Consider the following 23,502-nt stretch of genomic DNA (forward strand, 5'->3'; position numbering starts at 1 on the left):
CGTCCTCTCCGTTTAGATTAGAAGATAGAGACGAGTGACATTTGATTTACTACTAATTTGGGGAGCAGTTGAACTTGTCAGGAGTACTCAGTAGTGTAGAGTTTTGCTGATAGTGACCACCAGTTTTATTATTTATAATCCGTTCTCTGCCTGAAAAAAAACGATACACATACCATATCTGTGCTCAGCCTCAGTGTGCTGCATGATATATCATCTATGTATATCTGACTGTGCTGAGTGCTCACTGCTCACACAGCTTAATTGTGGGGGAGACTGGGGAGCAGTTATAGCAGGAGTACAGTGAACACTTTTGCTGCCAGTGTGACCACCAGTATATTGTCTGCCTGAAAAAGTTAAACACTCCTGTGGTGTTTTTTTTTTATTCTATAAACGCATTCTGCTGACAGTGTCCAGCAGGTCCGTCATACATATATTATATAAATATTTATCTGCAGTAGTGTTATATTTTTTTTTTCATCTTTATCATCTCTATATTAGCAGACGCAGTACGGTAGTCCACGGCTGTGGCTATCTCTGTGTCGTCAGTGCTCGTCCATAATTGTATACCTACCTACCTGTGGTGGGTTTTTTTTTTCTATCTTCTTCATACTAGTAGTTTAGGAGTCTACTGACAGTGTCCACCAGGTCCATCATTATATTATATACCTACAGTAGTAATATATTTATTATATTATCTATACTAGCAGACGCAGTACGGTAGTCCACGGCTGTGGCTATCTCTGTGTCGTCAGTGCTCGTCCATAATTGTATACCTACCTACCTGTGGTGGTTTTTTTTTTATCTTCTTCATACTAGTAGTTTAGCAGTCTGCTGACAGTGTCCACCAGGTCCGTCATTATATTATATACCTACAGTAGTAATATATTTATTATATTATCTATACTAGCAGACGCAGTACGGTAGTCCACGGCTGTACCTACCTCTGTGTCGTCAGTGCTCGTCCATAATTGTATACCTACCTGTGGTGGGGGTTTTTTTTCTATCTTCTTCATACTAGTAGTTTAGGAGTCTGCTGACAGTGTCCACCAGGTCCGTCATTATATTATATACCTACAGTAGTAATATATTTAGTATATTATCTATACTAGCAGACGCAGTACGGTAGTTCACGGCTGTACCTACCTCTGTGTCGTCACTCGTCCATAATTGTATACCTAACTGTGGTGGGTTTTTTTTTCTATCTTCTTCATACTAGTAGTTTAGCAGTCTGCTGACAGTGTCCACCAGGTCCGTCATTATATTATATATACCTACAGTAGTTATATATATTTTTTTTTATATCATTAATTATCATCTCTATACTAGCAGACGCAGTACGGTAGTCCACGGCTGTGGCTATCTCTGTGTCGTCAGTGCTCGTCCATAATTGTATACCTACCTACCTGTGGTGGAAGTTTTTTTCTATCTTCTTCATACTAGTAGTTTAGCAGTCTGCTGACAGTGTCCATCAGGTCCGTCATTATATTATATATACCTACAGTAGTTATATATATATTTTTTTTATATCATTAATTATCATCTCTATACTAGCAGACGCAGTACGGTAGTCCACGGCTGTAGCTACCTCTGTGTCGTCAGTCACTCGTCATCCATAAGTATACTAGTATCCATCCATCTCCATTGTTTACCTGAGGTGCCTTTTAGTTGTGCCTATTAAAATATGGAGAACAAAAATGTTGAGGTTCCAAAAATAGGGAAAGATCAAGATCCACTTCCACCTCGTGCTGAAGCTGCTGCCACTAGTCATGGCCGAGACGATGAAATTCCATCAACGTCGTCTGCCAAGGCCGATGCCCAATGTCATAGTACAGAGCATGTAAAATCCAAAACACAAAAGATCAGTAAAAAAAGGACTCAAAAATCTAAATAAAAATCGTCGGAGGAGAAGCGTAAACTTGCCAATATGCCATTTACCACACGGAGTGGCAAGGAACGGCTGAGGCCCTGGCCTATGTTCATGGCTAGTGGTTCAGCTTCACATGAGGATGGAAGCACTCAGCCTCTCGCTAGAAAAATGAAAAGACTTAAGCTGGCAAAAGCACAGCAAAGAACTGTGCGTTCTTCAAAATCACAAATCCACAAGGAGAGTCCAATTGTGTCGGTTGCGATGCCTGACCTTCCCAACACTGGACGTGAAGAGCATGCACCTTCCACCATTTGCATGCCCCCTGCAAGTGCTGGAAGGAGCACCCGCAGTCCAGTTCCTGATAGTCAGATTGAAGATGTCAGTGTTGAAGTACACCAGGATGAGGAGGATATGGGTGTTGCTGGCGCTGGGGAGGAAATTGACAAGGAGGATTCTGATGGTGAGGTGGTTTGTTTAAGTCAGGCACCCGGCGAGACACCTGTTGTCCGTGGGAGGAATATGGCCATTGACATGCCTGGTGAAAATACCAAAAAAATCAGCTCTTCGGTGTGGAAGTATTTCAACAGAAATGCGGACAACAGGTGTCAAGCCGTGTGTTGCCTTTGTCAAGCTGTAATAAGTAGGGGTAAGGACGTTAACCACCTCGGAACATCCTCCCTTATACGTCACCTGCAGCGCATTCATCATAAGTCAGTGACAAGTTCAAAAACTTTGGGCGACAGCGGAAGCAGTCCACTGACCAGTAAATCCCTTCCTCTTGTAACCAAGCTCACGCAAACCACCCCACCAACTCCCTCAGTGTCAATTTCCTCCTTCCCCAGGAATGCCAATAGTCCTGCAGGCCATGTCACTGGCAATTCTGACGAGTTCTCTCCTGCCTGGGATTCCTCCGATGCATCCTTGAGTGTAACGCCTACTGCTGCTGGCGCTGCTGTTGTTGCTGCTGGGAGTCGATGGTCATCCCAGAGGGGAAGTCGTAAGACCACTTTTACTACTTCCACCAAGCAATTGACTGTCCAACAGTCCTTTGCAAGGAAGATGAAATATCACAGCAGTCATCCTGCTGCAAAGCGGATAACTGAGGCCTTGGCATCCTGGGCAGTGAGAAACGTGGTTCCGGTATCCATCATTACTTCAGAGCCAACTATAGACTTGATTGAGGTACTGTGTCCCCGGTACCAAATACCATCTAGGTTCCATTTCTCTAGGCAGGCGATACCGAAAATGTACACAGACCTCAGAAAAAGACTCACCAGTGTCCTAAAAAATGCAGTTGTACCCAATGTCCACTTAACCACGGACATGTGGACAAGTGGAGCAGGGCAGACTCAGGACTATATGACTGTGACAGCCCACTGGGTAGATGTATTGACTCCCGCCGCAAGAACAACAGCGGCGGCACCAGTAGCAGCATCTCGCAAACGCCAACTCTTTCCTAGGCAGGCTACGCTTTGTATCACCGCTTTCCAGAATACGCACACAGCTGAAAACCTCTTACGGCAACTGAGGAAGATCATCACAGAATGGCTTACCCCAATTGGACTCTCCTGTGGATTTGTGGCATCGGACAACGCCAGCAATATTGTGCGTGCATTATATCTGGGCAAATTCCAGCACGTCCCATGTTTTGCACATACCTTGAATTTGGTGGTGCAGAATTATTTAAAAAACGACAGGGGCGTGCAAGAGATGCTGTCGGTGGCCACAAGAATTGCGGGACACTTTCGGCGTACAGGCACCACGTACAGAAGACTGGAGCAACACCAAAAACGCCTGAACCTGCCCTGCCATCATCTGAAGCAAGAAGTGGTAACGAGGTGGAATTCAACCCTCTATATGCTTCAGAGGATGGAGGAGCAGCAAAAGGCCATTCAAGCCTATACATCTGACCACGATATAGGAGGTGGAATGCACCTGTCTCAAGCGCAGTGGAGAATGATTTCAACGTTGTGCAAGGTTCTGCAACCTTTTGAACTTGCCACACGTGAAGTCAGTTCAGACACTGCCAGCCTGAGTCAGGTCATTCCCGTCATCAGGCTTTTGCAGAAGAAGCTGGAGACATTGAAGGAGGAGCTAAGACAGAGCGATTCCGCTAGGCATGTGGGACTTGTGGATGGAGCCCTTCATTCGCTTAACCAGGATTCACGGGTGGTCAATCTGTTGAAATCAGAGCACTACATTTTGGCCACCGTGCTCGATCCTAGATTTAAAACCTACGTTGTATCTCTCTTTCCGGCAGACACAAGTCTGCAGGGGTTCAAAGACCTGCTGGTGAGAAAATTATCAAGTCAAGCGGAACTTGATCGGTCAACAGCTCCTCCTTCACATTCTCCCGCAATTGGGGGTGCGAGGAAAAGGCTCAGAATTCCGAGCCCACCCGCTGGCGGTGATGCAGGGCAGTCTGGAGCGACTGCTGATGCTGACATCTGGTCCGGACTGAAGGACCTGCCAACGATTACGGACATGTCGTCTACTGTCACTGCATATGATTCTCTCACCATTGAAAGAATGGTGGAGGATTATATGAGTGACCGCATCCAAGTAGGCACGTCAGACAGTCCGTACGTATACTGGCAGGAAAAAGAGGCAATTTGGAGGCCCTTGCACAAACTGGCTTTATTCTACCTAAGTTGCCCTCCCACAAGTGTGTACTCCGAAAGAGTGTTTAGTGCCGCCGCTCACCTTGTCAGCAATCGGCGTACGAGGTTACTTCCAGAAAATGTGGAGAAGATGATGTTCATTAAAATGAATTATAATCAATTTCTCCGTGGAGACATTGACCAGCAGCAATTGCCTCCACAAAGTACACAGGGAGCTGAGATGGTGGATTCCAGTGGGGACGAATTGATAATCTGTGAGGAGGGGGATGTACACGGTGATGAATCGAAGGATGATGATGAGGTGGACATCTTGCCTCTATAGAGCCAGTTTGTGCAAGGAGAGATTAATTGCTTCTTTTTTGGTGGGGGTCCAAACCAACCCGTCATTTCAGTCACAGTCGTGTGGCAGACCCTGTCACTGAAATGATGGGTTGGTTAAAGTGTGCATGTCCTGTTTATACAACATAAGGGTGGGTGGGAGGGCCCAAGGCAATTCCACCTTGCACCTCTTTTTTCTTTTATTTTTCTTTGCGTCATGTGCTGTTTGGGGAGTGTTTTTTGGAAGGGCCATCCTGCGTGACACTGCAGTGCCACTCCTAGATGGGCCAGGTGTTTGTGTCGGCCACTTGGGTCGCTGAGCTTAGTCACACAGCTACCTCATTGCGCCTCTTTTTTTCTTTGCGTCATGTGCTGTTTGGGGAGTGTTTTTTGGAAGGGCAATCCTGCGTGACACTGCAGTGACACTCCTAGATGGGCCAGGTGTTTGTGTCGTCCACTTGGGTCGCTGAGCTTAGTCACACAGCTACCTCATTGCGCCTCTTTTTTTCTTTGCGTCATGTGCTGTTTGGGGAGTGTTTTTGGAAGGGCCATCCTGCGTGACACTGCAGTGCCACTCCTAGATGGGCCAGGTGTTTGTGTCGGCCACTTGGGTCGCTGAGCTTAGTCACACAGCTACCTCATTGCGCCTCTTTTTTTCTTTGCGTCATGTGCTGTTTGGGGAGTGTTTTTGGAAGGGCCATCCTGCGTGACACTGCAGTGCCACTCCTAGATGGGCCAGGTGTTTGTGTCGGCCACTTGGGTCGCTGAGCTTAGTCACACAGCTACCTCATTGCGCCTCTTTTTTTCTTTGCGTCATGTGCTGTTTGGGGAGTGTTTTTTGGAAGGGCCATCCTGCGTGACACTGCAGTGCCACTCCTAGATGGGCCAGGTGTTTGTGTCGGCCACTTGGGTCGCTGAGCTTAGTCACACAGCTACCTCATTGCGCCTCTTTTTTTCTTTGCGTCATGTGCTGTTTGGGGAGTGTTTTTTGGAAGGGCCATCATGCGTGACACTGCAGTGCCACTCCTAGATGGGCCAGGTGTTTGTGTCGGCCACTTGGGTCACTGAGCTTAGTCATCCAGCGACCTCGGTGCAAATTTTAGGACTAAAAATAATATTGTGAGGTGTGAGGTGTTAAGAATAGACTGAAAATGAGTTGAAATTATGGTTATTGAGGTTAATAATACTTTGGGATCAAAATGACTCCCAAATTCTATGATTTAAGCTGTTTTTTAGGGTTTTTTGAAAAAAACACCCGAATCCAAAACACACCCGAATCCGACAAAAAAAATTCGGTGAGGTTTAGCCAAAACGCGTTCGAACCCAAAACACGGCCGCGGAACCGAACCCAAAACCAAAACACAAAACCCGAAAAATTTCCGGTGCACATCTCTAGTGGCCATGCCATGTCACTGTGCAGGAGCCAGCACCGCTCACACACTAGTCCCCGGTGCAGCCCCCAACCCCCGGGACACCCGGAGCAACAAAATGTAGATTCAGGCCACCAGGCAACGCCCCTACCTATGAAACCATGCCTCCTTTTTACCATTGCGCTGCTTATCTGCGCGCACTGCATTACAATCTCCCTCGCCACCTCTCTGGGTGTCACCAGTGATAGTGACACCTCTGCCATGCTTGTAGCAGCTGGTCCTAAGATCTACGCCTCAAGCCCTGAGTGTTTGCCCTTGTGACTTGTTGATCATCATAGCAAAGCAGATGCTTACAGAAAACTGCAGGGGCTTAGATTGAAAATAAAAAAAATTGATGGGTATAAGGTAGAGAGGAGCGGGTTCGGTTCTCCGAGAACCGAATTCCCCACGAACTCCACGTGGTTTACACTGGTACGAGGCAGGCTCGGTTGTTCCCGCCTGACTCGGAAAACCTGAACAAGGGAAAATGTCATCATCCCGCTGTCGGATTCTCGCGAGATTCGGATTCCATATAAAGAGCTGCGCGTTGCCGCCATTTTTACTCGTGCATTGAAGAGAGAGCGGAGAGGACGTGGCTATGTTCTCTCAGTGGAAATCTCAATATCAGTGCTCAGTATCAGTGGATACTTATTGCTGCTCAGTAATACTAGTAGTGTGTCTCTCCTGCTCAGTGTCAGTTCTCAGTAGTATCCTCATCAGTGCTCAGTATCACTGCTCATTGTCTTGTGCTGCATTGTTGTGCTCAGCATACTACAGTACATTACTAATAGTCCAGTGCTGCATCTTGCTGCTCAGTGTCAGTTCTAGTATCCTCATCAGTGCTCACTATCCCTGCTCATTGCATTGTGGTGTTCTGTATACTACAGTAACATAGTAATATAGTAACATATAGTAACATAGTTTTTGAGGTTGAATAGAGGCAAATTGCCCATCGTGTTAAACCTGTTTTAAGTTGTGATGATTCTACATACTTGCTGAATAATGTTTTATGACTAGTTAGCTACTACAACTCATGTTACCCCCGGATTAACCATGTTGATATTTTAAGTATTATAACCTTGGATAGCTTTTTCATTCAGAAATGTATCCATTCCTTTTTTAAATCCAATTACAGAGTCCGCCATTACCACCTTCCCTGGCAGGGAATTCCACATCCTGATTGCCCTAACAGTGAAGATCATAGTATCTCACCTGGCAGGTAAGTAGGAGTTGGGCCAGAGCTGTGAAGGATTGCTGCTCGGGCACCCCCTGTCAAGTGAAGGAGATCCAACTGAGGCAGCACAAGGGAACTCTCGAAAGAAGAACAAGGCTAGAGGAAGATCTGAGACAAAGAAATCTGACTTTTACCAGAGCTGACCAGAGGAAAGCACAAACACAGTCCCCCACTACCACAAATAATGCAGTCGAGTTTCCCACATTTGGGGAAATCACAGGGGTCAGCATACCCAGAATGCAATGAATGAACCTCACCCTGGGAGAACAATCTTCATGACCATGGTATCGCCTATGCAAAATAAGTATGATTTGGGATAGGGCTGGGGAGGGCCGCTGCTCAGGCACATCTCTGTCAAGTAAAGGAGATTCAACTGAGGCAGCACAAGGGAACTCTCATCTGGGGACAACAACTGCAGGGAGAACACATATTTTCAGATGAACATGGGAGGGCAGAAGGCTGCCTAATACTGAAGCACCCCCAAACAACAAACCAAATGCAACAACTAGTACAAGCATTCCTGGGGGAAGTTCTGCAGAAGACGGATTTGCATACGGTGATGTCATCCAAGCAGTGGGCCAAAGTTGGCTGGAACCCTCATCTGCATATGAAAAGAGAAAAGGGGTATGCAGGGCATGGCGGCCTTTTGCGGCGCTTGGATGACCCTTAGTTCGCATTAAACACCCCCACCCTCCTTCGGTGTGGGGCTCATGTTGCCAATGCCCCAGCCCCTGAAGCATTCAAGCTGATTTCTTACAGCAGCTTGGCACTGTAACAGCTCCAGAGCTGCTCTGTAAGGCAAGTAAAAGGGTGTGTAGTTTGCATTGTGCATTGGAAGGCACAAAGTAAGCAGACAGGAGGAGAAGTCAGGATAGTGCACAAGGGTATAAAAGGGAGGGGCTCAAGAAAAAAGAAGTGGAAACAGACAGCAAACTAGGCTGGAGAGAGACCTGAGACAAAGAGATCTGAATTATACGAGAGCCGACCAGGGGAAACACAAATTATGCAGTCAAGTTTCCCACATTTGGGGAAATCGCAGGGGCAGCACACCCAGAGTGCAATGGGTGAGCCTTGCCCTGGGAGAAGCACCTTCATGATCATAGTATCTCACCTGGCAGGTAAGTAGGAGTTGGGCTAGAGCTGGGGAGGGTCGCTGCTCGGGCACCCCCCTGTCAAGTGAAGGAGATTCAACTGAGGCAGCACAAGGGAACTCTCGAAAGAAGAACAAGGCTAGAGGAAGATCTGAGACAAAGAAATCTGACTTTTACCAGAGCTGACCAGAGGAAAACACAAACACAGTCCCCCACTACAACAAATAATGCAGTCGAGTTACCCACATTTGGGGAAATCACAGGGGTCAGCATACCCAGAATGCAATGAATGAACCTCACCCTGGGAGAACAATCTTCATGACCATGGTATCTCCTATGCAAAATAAGTATGATTTGGGATAGGGCTGGGGAGGGCCGCTGCTCAGGCACATCTCTGTCAAGTAAAGGAGATTCAACTGAGGCAGCACAAGGGAACTCTCATCTGGGGACAACAACTGCAGGGAGAACACATATTTTCAGATGAACATGGGAGGGAAGAAGGCTGCCTAATACTGAAGCACCCCCAAACAACAAACCAAATGCAACAACTAGTGCAAGCATTCCTGGGGGAAGGCCTGCAGCAGATGGATTTGCATATGGTGATGTCATCCAAGCAGTGGGTCAAAGTTGGCTTCAACCCTCGTCTGCATGTGAAAAGAGAAAAGGGGCGTGCAGGGCATGGCGGCCTTTTGCGGCGCTTGGATGACCCCTAGTCCGCATTAAACACCTCCACCCTCCTTCGGTGTGGGGCTCATGTTGGCTATGCCTCAGCCCCTGAAGCATTCAAGCTGATTTCTTGCAGTAGCTGGGCTCTGTAACAGCTCCAGAGCTGCTCTGTACGGCAAGTAAAAGGGTGTGGGCCCTGCAGCACTACCTGTAGTTTGCATTGTGCATTGGAAGGCACAAAGTAAGCAGACGGGAGAAGTCAGGATAGTGCGCAAGGGCATAGAAGGGAGCAGCTCAAGAAAAGAGAAGTGGAAACAGACAGCAAACTAGGCTGGAGAGAGACCTGAGACAAAGAGATCTGAATTATACGAGAGCCGACCAGGGGAAACACAAATTATGCAGTCAAGTTTCCCACATTTGGGGAAATCGCAGGAGCAGCACACCCAGAGTGCAATGGGTGAGCCTTGCTGTCACGTTTGAATAGAGAAAGGAGGATCACAAATTATATGTGATCTAAGGTGTGGTGATTACCTGCAGGAATAATCACCAATAATGTTTTCAAGTGACTGTATATATATAATTTTGTATTCTTTCAGCCGAGATGTGACAACATGGCTGACATGCAATGTCCTGCATTTGACCCCCATAGGTCCAGGCCAAGAGAGATCTGCAGTCCATTTAAAGTAATCCAAAACTGGGATTGATATTTTAGCTTTTATTTTTACTTAAAGTACAATAACTTTTACCATTTTAATTTGTTTTAATAGTATATTGACAGTATTGTTTTCTTTCAAAAATCCACTTAATTTTCTTTACCCTATTATTAAAATGGTAATTGACAAAAACAAACTACATTGTCACCAGAAGAGCAATACAAAATGTACAAGTGATATATTAAAATCATCTTTCCAGCTTGAATTTCAATGATGCATTGGGGCAACAATTTTGTGAGAAACATCTTCACCCTTAAATAAAGATTTTCTTAATTCCTTACCTGTGTGCTAATTAGATATCACCTTGTTTTCACATTAAACAGACTTCCACATGAGAAAGCAGCATGAGAATGCTTATTAGCCTTTGTCAGTATGTACTTTTGCAAAGTGTCGCTGTGGCGCAATCAGTTAGTGTGTACGGCTATTAACCAAAAGGTTTGTGGTTCAATCCCACCCAGGGATGTAATTGACCTTGTTATCAGATTTTGGTGATCTTTAAGTAGACAAGTCAAAATTTCGAAAACCCCTGTTATGGTGTAGGGTACCTGGCCTTCTTGCTGCAATTGTTCATGCCGTTGGCTTGTGTTCTGTTGAATGCCACGTTCTGCCACGTTCTGCGGCATGCTTAAGGTGTGAGCTGGTAAGATGCTCACCTTAGTTTAACAATAAATCCTTTCCTCGAAATGTCCGTCTCCCTGGGCACAGTTCCTATAACTGGAGTCTGGAGGAGGGGCATAGAGGGAGGAGCCAGTTCACACCCTTTGAAAGTCTTAAAGTGCCCATGTCTCTTGCGGATCCCGTCTATACCCCATGGTTCTTAATGTGACCCCAGCATCCTTTACGGACTAAGAGAAAAGGATGCCCTTGTGTACTATCCTGACTTCTCCTCCCGTCTGCCTACTTTGTGCCTTCCAACGCACAATGCGAACTACAGGTGGTGCTGCAGGGCCCACACCCTTTTACTTGCCTTACAGAGCAGCTCTGGAGCTGTTACAGTGCCCAGCTGCTGCAAGAAATCAGCATGAATGCTTCAGGGGATGGGGCATGGCCAACATGAGCCCCACACCAAAGGAGGGTGGGGGTGTTTAATGCGAACTAGGGGTCATCCAAGCACTGCAAAAGGCCGCCATGCCCTGCATGCCCCTTTTCTCTTTTTATATGCAGATGAGGGTTCCAGCCAACTTTGGCCCACTGCTTGGATGACATCACCGTATGCAAATCCGTCTGCTGCAGACCTTCCCCCAGGAATGCTTGTACTAGTTGTTGGATATGGTTTGATATTTGATGGTGCTTCAGTATTAGGCAGCCTTCCGCCCTCCCATGTTCATCTGAAAAGATGTGGTCTCCCTGCAGTTGTTGTCCCCAGACGAGAGTTCCCTTGTGCTTCCTCAGTTGAATCTCCTTAACTTGACGGGGGAGGGGCTGCCCGAGCTGCCACCCTCCCCAGCCCTATCCCAACTCATACTTATTTTACATATTAGATCTCTTGATCATGAAGATTGTTCTCACAGGGTGAGGTTCATCCATTATATTTTAAAATAGGAAGGTACAAATTACATATTTGAATTGCATCTATGTGCTGGATTCAAATGCCCCCCCCCCTTCCTTTCTCAATTGTGCCCGTCAGCAGCTATTCTAAGGTTGCTGCCAATGGGTGTGACACATTAATTTCTTCTGTGGGGTACACTGGACTCCACAAGGATTCACATTGGGGTGTAGAGTAGGATCTTGATCTGAGGCACCAACCGGCTCAAAGCTTTTGACTGTTCCCAAGATGCTCAGCGCATCCTCCTCTATAACCCCGCTTCCATGAACAGGGAGCTCAGTTTGTAGTTGGTGCCTTCAGTAGCAGGCCACTTAACAGGGGCCTGCCTCAGGCAGCCTATTCTTAGCTATTAATTTTGACAAGAAAAGAAGAACTTGTTTTATGAGAATCTACAAGGGCTGCAGCAGGCTAGGTCTAATAGACATCTTTACTGCAGCTTCATCACTCCCAGCGGCGCTGTATACTCCCGTGCCCTGGTTGCTGGGTCACTGCAGCGGAGGCTCCGGTTTCTTCCTAAGGTCAGTCACACACACACCGCCCTTCCGGATCACGAGGCCGCTGATTAAGGGGAGCGTGGCCGTAGGGGGTGGGCCGTGTGCGCACTGGGGTGGACACTGATTACTGGGCAGCCGCTCCACTAGCCACCAGGTACAGTTAAGGAGCACAGGTCTGGGGGTTTTTCTCCTATATTAACCCAATTTTGTACTGCTCGCAGCGCTATGTGATAGGTAATAGGGCCTGATTCAGGTTGGATTGCAATCACAATAAGCAATCCAACTGCAAAAATTGCTAAGAGCATACGCATGTGCCTGCATGCGATCGCCTCTGCCTGTCAATCGGGGCAGGGGGGGAGAGTGGGGTCAGCAACACTCCATTTCCAAGTCAGGGATGGAGCAGTGCGGGGGCAAGGCTTCAAAATGGGGTCTGCAATGGAGGAGACACAGGGGGCGTGGTCACAGCGGCTGTATGACATCACATTCAGCCGCTGTGATCACAAAAATGGTGGCGGCTTCCTGAACGCACATACAGTCTGCACCAGCAGGAGGCTACACCATTGTTTATGATCACGCTGAACTGCAGTGCGACTGCAATTACAGCATGGTCAAGAAGGGAGGTGTCATACTGGGTGGCCATGCCCTGTCACTGTGCAGGAGCCAGCACCGCTTACACACTAGTCCCCGGGTGCAGCCCCCAACCCCCGGGACACCCGGAGCAACAAAATGTAGATTCAGGCCACCAGGCCACGCCCCTACCTATGAAATCATGCCTCCTTTTTACCATTGCGCTGCTTATTTGCACGCACTGCATTACAATCTCCCTCGCCACCTCTCTGGGTGTCACCAGTGATAGTGACACCTCTGCCATGCTTGTAGCAGCTGGTCCAAAGATCTATGCCTCAAGCCCTGAGTGTTTGCCCTTGTGACTTGTTGATCATCATAGCGAAGCAGATGCTTACAGAAAACTGCAGGGGCTTAGATTGAAAATAAAAAAAATTGATGGGTATAAGGTAGAGAGGAGCGGGTTCGGTTCTCCGAGAACCGAATTCCCCACGAACTCCACGTGGTTTACACTGGTCTGAGGCAGGCTCGGTTGTTCCCGCCTGACTCGGAAAACCTGAACAAGGGAAAATGTCATCATCCCGCTGTCGGATTCTCGCGAGATTCGGATATTATATATAGAGCTGCGCGTTGCCGCCATTTTTACTCGTGCATTGAAGAGAGAGCGGAGAGGACGTGGCTATGTTCTCTCAGTGGAAATCTCAATATCAGTGCTCAGTATCAGTGGTTACTTATTGCTGCTCAGTAATACTAGTAGTGTGTCTCTCCTGCTCAGTGTCAGTTCTCAGTAGTATCCTCATCAGTGCTCAGTATCACTGCTCATTGTCTTGTGCTGCATTGTGGTGCTCAGCATACTACAGTACATTACTAATAGTCCAGTGCTGCATCTTGCTGCTCAGTGTCAGTTCTAGTATCCTCATCAGTGCTCACTATCACTGCTCATTGCATTGTGGTGTTCTGTATACTACAGTAATATAGTAACATATAGTAACATAGTTTTTGAGGTTGAATAGAGGCAAATTGCCCATCGTGTTCAACCTGTTTTAAGTTGTGATGATTCTACATACTTGCTGAATAATGTTTTATGACTAGTTAACTACTATAACTCATGTTACCCCCGGATTAACCATGTTGATATTTTAAGTATTATAACCTTGGATAGCTTTTTCATTCAGAAATGTATCCATTCCTTTTTTAAATCCAATTACAGAGTCCGCCATTACCACCTTCCCTGGCAGGGAATTCCACATCCTGATTGCCCTAACAGTGAAGAACCCTTTCCTCCATTGCATTCTGAATTTCCTCCAGTCGCAGCGAGTGACCACGTGTTCTTTTAATAAATAATTCCTCTGATAACTCTTTGTTATGTATCTTTACATATTTGAAGATATTAATAATATCTCCTCTTAGGCACCTCTTTTCTAGTGTATACATATTCAGCCTAGTAAGTCTTGGGTATGGGTGAAGATGTTTCTCACAAAATTGTTGCACCAAAGCATCATTGAAATTCAAGCTGGAAAGATGATTTTAATATATCACTTGTACATTTTGTACTGCTCTTCTGGTGACAATGTAGTTTGTTTTTGTCAATTACCATTTTAATAATAGGGTAAAGAAAATTAAGTGGATTTTTGAAAGAAAACAATACTGTCAATATACTATTAAAACAAATTAAAATGGTAAAAGTTATTGTACTTTAAGTAAAAATAAAAGAGCCAAAATATCAATCCCAGTTTTGGATTACTTTAATTAACAAAAAACAATGCATATAGCAGAGGATAGTTTCAATCTGCCTACCTCTGGGTTATGGGCCCAGCATGCTTCCGTTGCAGTACTCTGCTGCTCATGTAAGTGCAAGAGATCCTGAAGCACTCACTCATCATGGGAAAGTACCAATGTGTTTCTTACAAAAACTCTCCAGATTATTGACTTTTTAAACTTTTTCTAGGAAACGTTCTAGATGAATGCTTATTAGCCTTTGTCAGTATATACTTTTACGAGGTGTCTCTGTGGTGCAATCGGTTAGCATGTTTGGCTATTAACCAAAAGGTTGGTGGTTCAATCCCACCCATGGATGTAATTGACCTTGTGATTAGATTTTGGTAATCTTTAAGTAGACAAGTCAAAATGTCAAACTCCCTTTTATGGTGTAGGGTACCTGGCCTTCTCTGATGTAATCAGAGTTAGATTTGATTAAGTGATTTTATAAAAAACAGCTAGGAAGCACAATTTAGCAGTGGGTTGCAGAGAAAAAAAACTATGCTGGCAGAAAAGTCCAATTGAGTGATTAAACAGCTCTTCATTTTCTGATTTTATGTTTATGCTAACAAATTTGCTCTCTGAAAAGTGTCCACAAAGTAAAGTCTCTGATTAACACCTTTGTAGGAATGGTTTTTCACCTATTACTGAATTAAACTTGCTTCATTGGAAAGGCAGCAAGATGCATCCTCATTTCAATGTCTACTGAAATAATACAGGTTGACACCAGGAAACATAAACGTCACTGCATCCTTGCTGCTTCCTCATGGGGAAGTCTGTTTAATGTGAAAACAAGGTGATATCTAATCAGCACACAGGTAAGGAATTAAGAAAATCTTTCTTTATGGGTGAAGATGTTTCTCACAAAATTGTTGCACCAAAGCATCATTGAAATTCAAGCTGGAATGATGATTTTAATATATCACTTGTACATTTTGTACTGCTCTTCTGGTGACAATGTAGTTTGTTTTTGTCAATTACCATTTTAATAATAGGGTAAAGAAAATTAAGTGGATTTTTGAAAGAAAACAATACTGTCAATATACTATTAAAACAAATTAAAATGGTAAAAGTTATTGTACTTTAAGTAAAAATAAAAGAGCCAAAATATCAATCCCAGTTTTGGATTACTTTAATTAACAAAAAACAATGCATATAGCAGAAGATAGTTTCAATCTGCCTACCTCTGGGTTATGGGCCCAGCATGCTTCCGTTGCAGTACTCTGCTGCTCATGTAAGTGCAAGAGATCCTGAAGCACTCACTCATCATGGGAAAGTAGCAATGTGTTTCTTACAAAAACTCTCCAGATTATTGACTTTTTAAAGTTTTTCTAGGAAACGTTCTAGATGAATGCTTATTAGCCTTTGTCAGAATGGACTTTTACGAGGTGTCTCTGTGGTGCAATCGGTTAGCATGTTTGGCTATTAACCAAAAGGTTGGTGGTTCAATCCCACCCAGGGATGTAATTGACCTTGTGATCAGATTTTGGTGATCTTTAAGTAGACAAGTCAAAATTTCAAACCCCCTCTTATGGTGTAGGGTACCTGGCCTTCTCTGATGTAATCAGAGTTAGATTTGATTAAGTGATTTTATAAAAAACAGCTAGGAAGCACAATTTAGCAGTGGGTTGCAGAGAAAAAAAAATTATGCTGGCAGAAAAGTCCAATTGAGTGATTAAACAGCTCTTCATTTTCTGACTTTATTTTTATGCTAACAAATTTGCTCTCTGAAAAGTGTCCACAAAGCCAAGTCTCTGATTAACACCTTTGTAGGAATGTTTTTTCACCTATTACTGAATTAAACTTGCTACATTGGAAAGGCAGCAAGATGCATCCTCATTTCAATGTCTACTGAAATAATACAGGTTGACACCAGGAAACATAAACGTTACTGCATCCTTGCTGCTTTCTCATGTGGAAGTCTGTTTAATGTGAAAACAAGGTAATATCTAATCAGCACACAGATAAGGAATTAAGAAAATCTTTCTTTATGGGTGAAGATGTTTCTCACAAAATTGTTGTCCCAATGCATCATTGAAATTCAAGATGGAAGATGATTTTAATATATCACTTGTACATTTTGCATTGCTCTTCTGGTGACAGATTTCCCCAAATGTGGGAAACTTGACTGCATAATTTGTGTTTCCCCTGGTCGGCTCTCGTATAATTCAGATCTCTTTGTCTCAGGTCTCTCTCCAGCCTAGTTTGCTGTCTGTTTCCACTTCTCTTTTCTTGAGCTGCTCCCTTCTATGCCCTTGCGCACTATCCTGACTTCTCCCGTCTGCTTACTTTGTGCCTTCCAATGCACAATGCAAACTACAGGTAGTGCTGCAGGGCCCACACCCTTTTACTTGCCGTACAGAGCAGCTCTAGAGCTGTTACAGTGCCCAGCTGCTGCAAGAAATCAGCTTGTATGCTTCAGGGGCTGGGGCATAGCCAACATGAGCCCCACACCGAAGGAGGGTGGAGGTGTTTAATGCGAACTAGGGGTCATCCAAGCGCCGCAAAAGGCCGCCATGCCCTGCACGCCCCTTTTCTCTTTTCATATGCAGACGAGGGTTGAAGCCAACTTTGACCCACTGCTTGGATGACATCACCATATGCAAATCCATCTGCTGCAGGCCTTCCCCCAGGAATGCTTGCACTAGTTGTTGCATTTGGTTTGTTGTTTGGGGGTGCTTCAGTATTAGGCAGCCTTCTTCCCTCCCATGTTCATCTGAAAATATGTGTTCTCCCTGCAGTTGTTGTCCCCAGATGAGAGTTCCCTTGTGCTGCCTCAGTTGAATCTCCTTTACTTGACAGAGATGTGCCTGAGCAGCGGCCCTCCCCAGCCCTATCCCAAATCATACTTATTTTGCATAGGAGATACCATGGTCATGAAGATTGTTCTCCCAGGGTGAGGTTCATTCATTGCATTCTGGGTATGCTGACCCCTGTGATTTCCCCAAATGTGGGTAACTCGACTGCATTATTTGTTGTAGTGGGGGACTGTGTTTGTGTTTTCCTCTGGTCAGCTCTGGTAAAAGTCAGATTTCTTTGTCTCAGATCTTCCTCTAGCCTTGTTCTTCTTTCGAGAGTTCCCTTGTGCTGCCTCAGTTGGATCTCCTTCACTTGACAGGGGGGTGCCCGAGCAGCGACCCTCCACAGCTCTAGCCCAACTCCTACTTACCTGCCAGGTGAGATACTATGATCATGAAGGTGCTTCTCCCAGGGCAAGGCTCACCCATTGCACTCTGGGTGTGCTGCCCCTGCGATTTCCCCAAATGTGGGAAACTTGACTGCAGAATTTGTGTTTCCCCTGGTCGGCTCTCGTATAATTCAGATCTCTTTGTCTCAGGTCTCTCTACAGCCTAGTTTGCTGTCTGTTTCCACTTCTTTTTTCTTGAGCCCCTCCCTTTTATACCCTTGTGCACTATCCTGACTTCTCCTCCTGTCTGCTTACTTTGTGCCTTCCAATGCACAATGCAAACTACAGGTAGTGCTGCAGGGCCCACACCCTTTTACTTGCCTTACAGAGCAGCTCTGGAGCTGTTACAGTGCCATGCTGCTGCAAGAAATCAGCTTGAATGCTTCAGGGGCTGGGGCATGGCCAACATGAGACCCACACCGAAGGAGGGTGGGGGTGTTTAATGCAAACTAAGGGTCATCCAAGCACCGCAAAAGGCCGCCATGCCCTGCACGCCCCTTTTCTCTTTTCATATGCAGACGAAGGTTGTAGCCAACTTTGACCCACTGCTTGGATGACATCACCATATGCAAATCCATCTGCGGCAGGCCTTCCCCCAGGAATGCTTGCACTAGTTGTTGCATTTGGTTTGTTGTTTGGGGGTGCTTCAGTATTAGGCAGCCTTCTGCCCTCCCATGTTCATCTGAAAATATGTGTTCTCCCTGCAGTTGTTGTCCCCAGATGAGAGTTCCCTTGTGCTGCCTCAGTTGAATCTCCTTTACTTGACAGAGATGTGCCTGAGCAGCGGCCCTCCCCAGCCCTATCCCAAATCATACTTATTTTGCATAGGAGATACCATGGTCATGAAGATTATTCTCCCAGGGTGAGGTTCATTCATTGCATTCTGGGTATGCTGACCCCTGTGATTTCCCCAAATGTGGGTAACTCGACTGCATTATTTGTGGTAGTGGGGGACTGTGTTTGTGTTTTCCTCTGGTCAGCTCTGGTAAAAGTCAGATTTCTTTGTTTCAGATCTTCCTCTAGCCTTGTTCTTCTTTCGAGAGTTCCCTTGTGCTGCCTCAGTTGGATCTCCTTCACTTGACAGGGGGGTGCCCGAGCAGCGACCCTCCCCAGCTCAAGCCCAACTCCTACTTACCTGCCAGGTGAGATACTATGATCATGAAGGTGCTTCTCCCAGGGCAAGGCTCACCCATTGCACTCTGGGTGTGCTGCCCCTGCGATTTCCCCAAATGTGGGAAACTTGACTGCATAATTTGTGTTTCCCCTGGTCGGCTCTCGTATAATTCAGATCTCTTTGTCTCAGGTCTCTCTCCAGCCTAGTTTGCTGTCTGTTTCCACTTCTTTTTTCTTGAGCCCCTCCCTTTTATACCCTTGTGCACTATCCTGACTTCTCCTCCTGTCTGCTTACTTTGTGCCTTCCAATGCACAATGCAAACTACACACCCTTTTACTTGCCTTACAGAGCAGCTCTGGAGCTGTTACAGTGCCAAGCTGCTGTAAGAAATCAGCTTGAATGCTTCAGGGGCTGGGGCATTGTCAACATGAGCCCCACACCGAAGGAGGGTGGGGGTGTTTAATGCGAACTAAGGGTCATCCAAGCGCCGCAAAAGGCCGCCATGCCCTGCATACCCCTTTTCTCTTTTCATATGCAGATGAGGGTTCCAGACAACTTTGGCCCACTGCTTGGATGACATCACCGTATGCAAATCCGTCTTCTGCAGAACTTCCCCCAGGAATGCTTGTACTAGTTGTTGCATTTGGTTTGTTGTTTGGGGGTGCTTCAGTATTAGGCAGCCTTCTGCCCTCCCATGTTCATCTGAAAATATGTGTTCTCCCTGCAGTTGTTGTCCCCAGATGAGAGTTCCCTTGTGCTGCCTCAGTTGAATCTCCTTTACTTGACAGAGATGTGCCTGAGCAGCGGCCCTCCCCAGCCCTATCCCAAATCATACTTATTTTGCATAGGCGATACCATGGTCATGAAGATTGTTCTCCCAGGGTGAGGTTCATTCATTGCATTCTGGGTATGCTGACCCCTGTGATTTCCCCAAATGTGGGAAACTCGACTGCATTATTTGTGGTAGTGGGGGACTGTGTTTGTGCTTTCCTCTGGTCAGCTCTGGTAAAAGTCAGATTTCTTTGTCTCAGATCTTCCTCTAGCCTTGTTCTTCTTTCGAGAGTTCCCTTGTGCTGCCTCAGTTGGATCTCCTTCACTTGACAGGGGGTGCCCGAGCAGCAATCCTCCACAGCTCTGGCCCAACTCCTACTTACCTGCCAGGTGAGATACTATGATCTTCACTGTTAGGGCAATCAGGATGTGGAATTCCCTGCCAGGGAAGGTGGTAATGGCGGACTCTGTAATTGGATTTAAAAAAGGAATGGATACATTTCTGAATGAAAAAGCTATCCAAGGTTATAATACTTAAAATATCAACATGGTTAATCCGGGGGTAACATGAGTTGTAGTAGCTAACTAGTCATAAAACATTATTCAGCAAGTATGTAGAATCATCACAACTTAAAACAGGTTAAACACGATGGGCAATTTGCCTCTATTCAACCTCAAAAACTATGTTACTATATGTTACTATATTACTATGTTACTGTAGTATACAGAACACCACAATGCAATGAGCAGTGATAGTGAGCACTGATGAGGATACTAGAACTGACACTGAGCAGCAAGATGCAGCACTGGACTATTAGTAATGTACTGTAGTATGCTGAGCACAACAATGCAGCACAAGACAATGAGCAGTGATACTGAGCACTGATGAGGATACTACTGAGAACTGACACTGAGCAGGAGAGACACACTACTAGTATTACTGAGCAGCAATAAGTATCCACTGATACTGAGCACTGATATTGAGATTTCCACTGAGAGAACATAGCCACGTCCTCTCCGCTCTCTCTTCAATGCACGAGTAAAAATGGCGGCAACGCGCAGCTCTTTATATGAAAACCGAATCTCGCGAGAATCCGACAGCGGGATGATGACATTTTCCCTTGTTCAGGTTTTCCGAGTCAGGCGGGAACAACCGAGCCTGCCTCGTACCAGTGTAAACCACGTGGAGTTCGTGGGGAATTCGGTTCTCGGAGAACCGAACCCGCTCCTCTCTACCTTATACCCATCAATTTTTTTTATTTTCAATCTAAGCCCCTGCAGTTTTCTGTAAGCATCTGCTTTGCTATGATGATCAACAAGTCACAAGGGCAAACACTCAGGGCTTGAGGCGTAGATCTTAGGACCAGCTGCTACAAGCATGGCAGAGGTGTCACTATCACTGGTGACACCCAGAGAGGTGGCGAGGGAGATTGTAATGCAGTGCGCGCAGATAAGCAGCGCAATGGTAAAAAGGAGGCATGGTTTCATAGGTAGGGGCGTGGCCTGGTGGCCTGAATCTACATTTTGTTGCTCCGGGTGTCCCGGGGGTTGGGGGCTGCACCGGAGACTAGTGTGTGAGCGGTGCTGGCTCCTGCACAGTGACATGGCATGGCCACTAGAGATGTGCACCGGAAATTTTTCGGGTTTTGTGTTTTGGTTTTGGGTTCGGTTCCGCGGCCGTGTTTTGGGTTCGAACGCGTTTTGGCTAAACCTCACCGAATTTTTTTTGTCGGATTCGGGTGTGTTTTGGATTCGGGTGTTTTTTTCAAAAAACCCTAAAAAACAGCTTAAATCATAGAATTTGGGAGTCATTTTGATCCCAAAGTATTATTAACCTCAATAACCATAATTTCCACTCATTTTCAGTCTATTCTTAACACCTCACACCTCACAATATTATTTTTAGTCCTAAAATTTGCACCGAGGTCGCTGGATGACTAAGCTCAGTGACCCAAGTGGCCGACACAAACACCTGGCCCATCTAGGAGTGGCACTGCAGTGTCACGCATGATGGCCCTTCCAAAAAACACTCCCCAAACAGCACATGACGCAAAGAAAAAAAGAGGCGCAATGAGGTAGCTGTGTGACTAAGCTCAGCGACCCAAGTGGCCGACACAAACACCTGGCCCATCTAGGAGTGGCACTGCAGTGTCACGCAGGATGGCCCTTCCAAAAAACACTCCCCAAACAGCACATGACGCAAAGAAAAAAAGAGGTGCAATGAGGTAGCTGTGTGACTAAGCTCAGCGACCCAAGTGGCCGACACAAACACCTGGCCCATCTAGGAGTGGCACTGCAGTGTCACGCAGGATGGCCCTTCCAAAAACACTCCCCAAACAGCACATGACGCAAAGAAAAAAAGAGGCGCAATGAGGTAGCTGTGTGACTAAGCTCAGCGACCCAAGTGGCCGACACAAACACCTGGCCCATCTAGGAGTGGCACTGCAGTGTCACGCAGGATGGCCCTTCCAAAAAACACTCCCCAAACAGCACATGACGCAAAGAAAAAAAGAGGCGCAATGAGGTAGCTGTGTGACTAAGCTCAGCGACCCAAGTGGACGACACAAACACCTGGCCCATCTAGGAGTGTCACTGCAGTGTCACGCAGGATGGCCCTTCCAAAAAACACTCCCCAAACAGCACATGACGCAAAGAAAAAAAGAGGCGCAATGAGGTAGCTGTGTGACTAAGCTCAGCGACCCAAGTGGCCGACACAAACACCTGGCCCATCTAGGAGTGGCACTGCAGTGTCACGCAGGATGGCCCTTCCAAAAAACACTCCCCAAACAGCACATGACGCAAAGAAAAATAAAAGAAAAAAGAGGTGCAAGGTGGAATTGCCTTGGGCCCTCCCACCCACCCTTATGTTGTATAAACAGGACATGCACACTTTAACCAACCCATCATTTCAGTGACAGGGTCTGCCACACGACTGTGACTGAAATGACGGGTTGGTTTGGACCCCCACCAAAAAAGAAGCAATTAATCTCTCCTTGCACAAACTGGCTCTATAGAGGCAAGATGTCCACCTCATCATCATCCTCCGATTCATCACCGTGTACATCCCCCTCCTCACAGATTATCAATTCGTCCCCACTGGAATCCACCATCTCAGCTTCCTGTGTACTTTGTGGAGGCAATTGCTGCTGGTCAATGTCTCCACGGAGAAATTGATTATAATTCATTTTAATGAACATCATCTTCTCCACATTTTCTGGAAGTAACCTCGTACGCCGATTGCTGACAAGGTGAGCGGCGGCACTAAACACTCTTTCGGAGTACACACTTGTGGGAGGGCAACTTAGGTAGAATAAAGCCAGTTTGTGCAAGGGCCTCCAAATTGCCTCTTTTTCCTGCCAGTATACGTACGGACTGTCTGACATGCCTACTTGGATGCGGTCACTCATATAATCCTCCACCATTCTTTCAATGGTGAGAGAATCATATGCAGTGACAGTAGACGACATGTCCGTAATCGTTGGCAGGTCCTTCAGTCCGGACCAGATGTCAGCATCAGCAGTCGCTCCAGACTGCCCTGCATCACCGCCAGCGGGTGGGCTCGGAATTCTGAGCCTTTTCCTCGCACCCCCAATTGCGGGAGAATGTGAAGGAGGAGCTGTTGACCGATCAAGTTCCGCTTGACTTGATAATTTTCTCACCAGCAGGTCTTTGAACCCCTGCAGACTTGTGTCTGCCGGAAAGAGAGATACAACGTAGGTTTTAAATCTAGGATCGAGCACGGTGGCCAAAATGTAGTGCTCTGATTTCAACAGATTGACCACCCGTGAATCCTGGTTAAGCGAATGAAGGGCTCCATCCACAAGTCCCACATGCCTAGCGGAATCGCTCTGTCTTAGCTCCTCCTTCAATGTCTCCAGCTTCTTCTGCAAAAGCCTGATGACGGGAATGACCTGACTCAGGCTGGCAGTGTCTGAACTGACTTCACGTGTGGCAAGTTCAAAAGGTTGCAGAACCTTGCACAACGTTGAAATCATTCTCCACTGCGCTTGAGACAGGTGCATTCCACCTCCTATATCGTGGTCAGATGTATAGGCTTGAATGGCCTTTTGCTGCTCCTCCATCCTCTGAAGCATATAGAGGGTTGAATTCCACCTCGTTACCACTTCTTGCTTCAGATGATGGCAGGGC

At 46.2% G+C, this 23,502-nt stretch overlaps 9 non-coding genes across 9 annotated transcripts; 6 read left to right on the forward strand and 3 right to left on the reverse strand.

Annotated features, from left to right (window-relative positions):
* Positions 1–7,593: 7,593 nt before the first annotated feature.
* LOC135032736 (U1 spliceosomal RNA) lies at positions 7,594–7,757 on the reverse strand. Its single transcript, XR_010228216.1, has one exon. It is a non-coding gene; the product is annotated as a U1 spliceosomal RNA (small nuclear RNA).
* Positions 7,758–8,412: 655 nt separating this feature from the next.
* On the reverse strand, positions 8,413–8,575 carry LOC135032661 (U1 spliceosomal RNA). The gene has a single exon (XR_010228151.1). It is a non-coding gene; the product is annotated as a U1 spliceosomal RNA (small nuclear RNA).
* A 152-nt stretch (positions 8,576–8,727) lies between these two features.
* LOC135032746 (U1 spliceosomal RNA) lies at positions 8,728–8,891 on the reverse strand. The gene has a single exon (XR_010228226.1). It is a non-coding gene; the product is annotated as a U1 spliceosomal RNA (small nuclear RNA).
* A 6,780-nt stretch (positions 8,892–15,671) lies between these two features.
* On the forward strand, positions 15,672–15,745 carry TRNAN-AUU (transfer RNA asparagine (anticodon AUU)). The gene has a single exon. It is a non-coding gene; the product is annotated as a tRNA-Asn (tRNA).
* Positions 15,746–17,126: 1,381 nt separating this feature from the next.
* LOC135032747 (U1 spliceosomal RNA) lies at positions 17,127–17,290 on the forward strand. The gene has a single exon (XR_010228227.1). It is a non-coding gene; the product is annotated as a U1 spliceosomal RNA (small nuclear RNA).
* A 152-nt stretch (positions 17,291–17,442) lies between these two features.
* Positions 17,443–17,605, forward strand: LOC135032685 (U1 spliceosomal RNA). The gene has a single exon (XR_010228170.1). It is a non-coding gene; the product is annotated as a U1 spliceosomal RNA (small nuclear RNA).
* Positions 17,606–18,279: 674 nt separating this feature from the next.
* LOC135032751 (U1 spliceosomal RNA) lies at positions 18,280–18,443 on the forward strand. Its single transcript, XR_010228231.1, has one exon. It is a non-coding gene; the product is annotated as a U1 spliceosomal RNA (small nuclear RNA).
* A 152-nt stretch (positions 18,444–18,595) lies between these two features.
* On the forward strand, positions 18,596–18,758 carry LOC135032662 (U1 spliceosomal RNA). The gene has a single exon (XR_010228152.1). It is a non-coding gene; the product is annotated as a U1 spliceosomal RNA (small nuclear RNA).
* A 655-nt stretch (positions 18,759–19,413) lies between these two features.
* On the forward strand, positions 19,414–19,577 carry LOC135032737 (U1 spliceosomal RNA). Its single transcript, XR_010228217.1, has one exon. It is a non-coding gene; the product is annotated as a U1 spliceosomal RNA (small nuclear RNA).
* The last annotated feature ends 3,925 nt before the right edge of the window (positions 19,578–23,502 follow it).

Source organism: Pseudophryne corroboree, unplaced genomic scaffold, assembly GCF_028390025.1.
Source record: "Pseudophryne corroboree isolate aPseCor3 unplaced genomic scaffold, aPseCor3.hap2 scaffold_551, whole genome shotgun sequence".
Lineage (NCBI taxonomy): Eukaryota > Metazoa > Chordata > Amphibia > Anura > Myobatrachidae > Pseudophryne > Pseudophryne corroboree.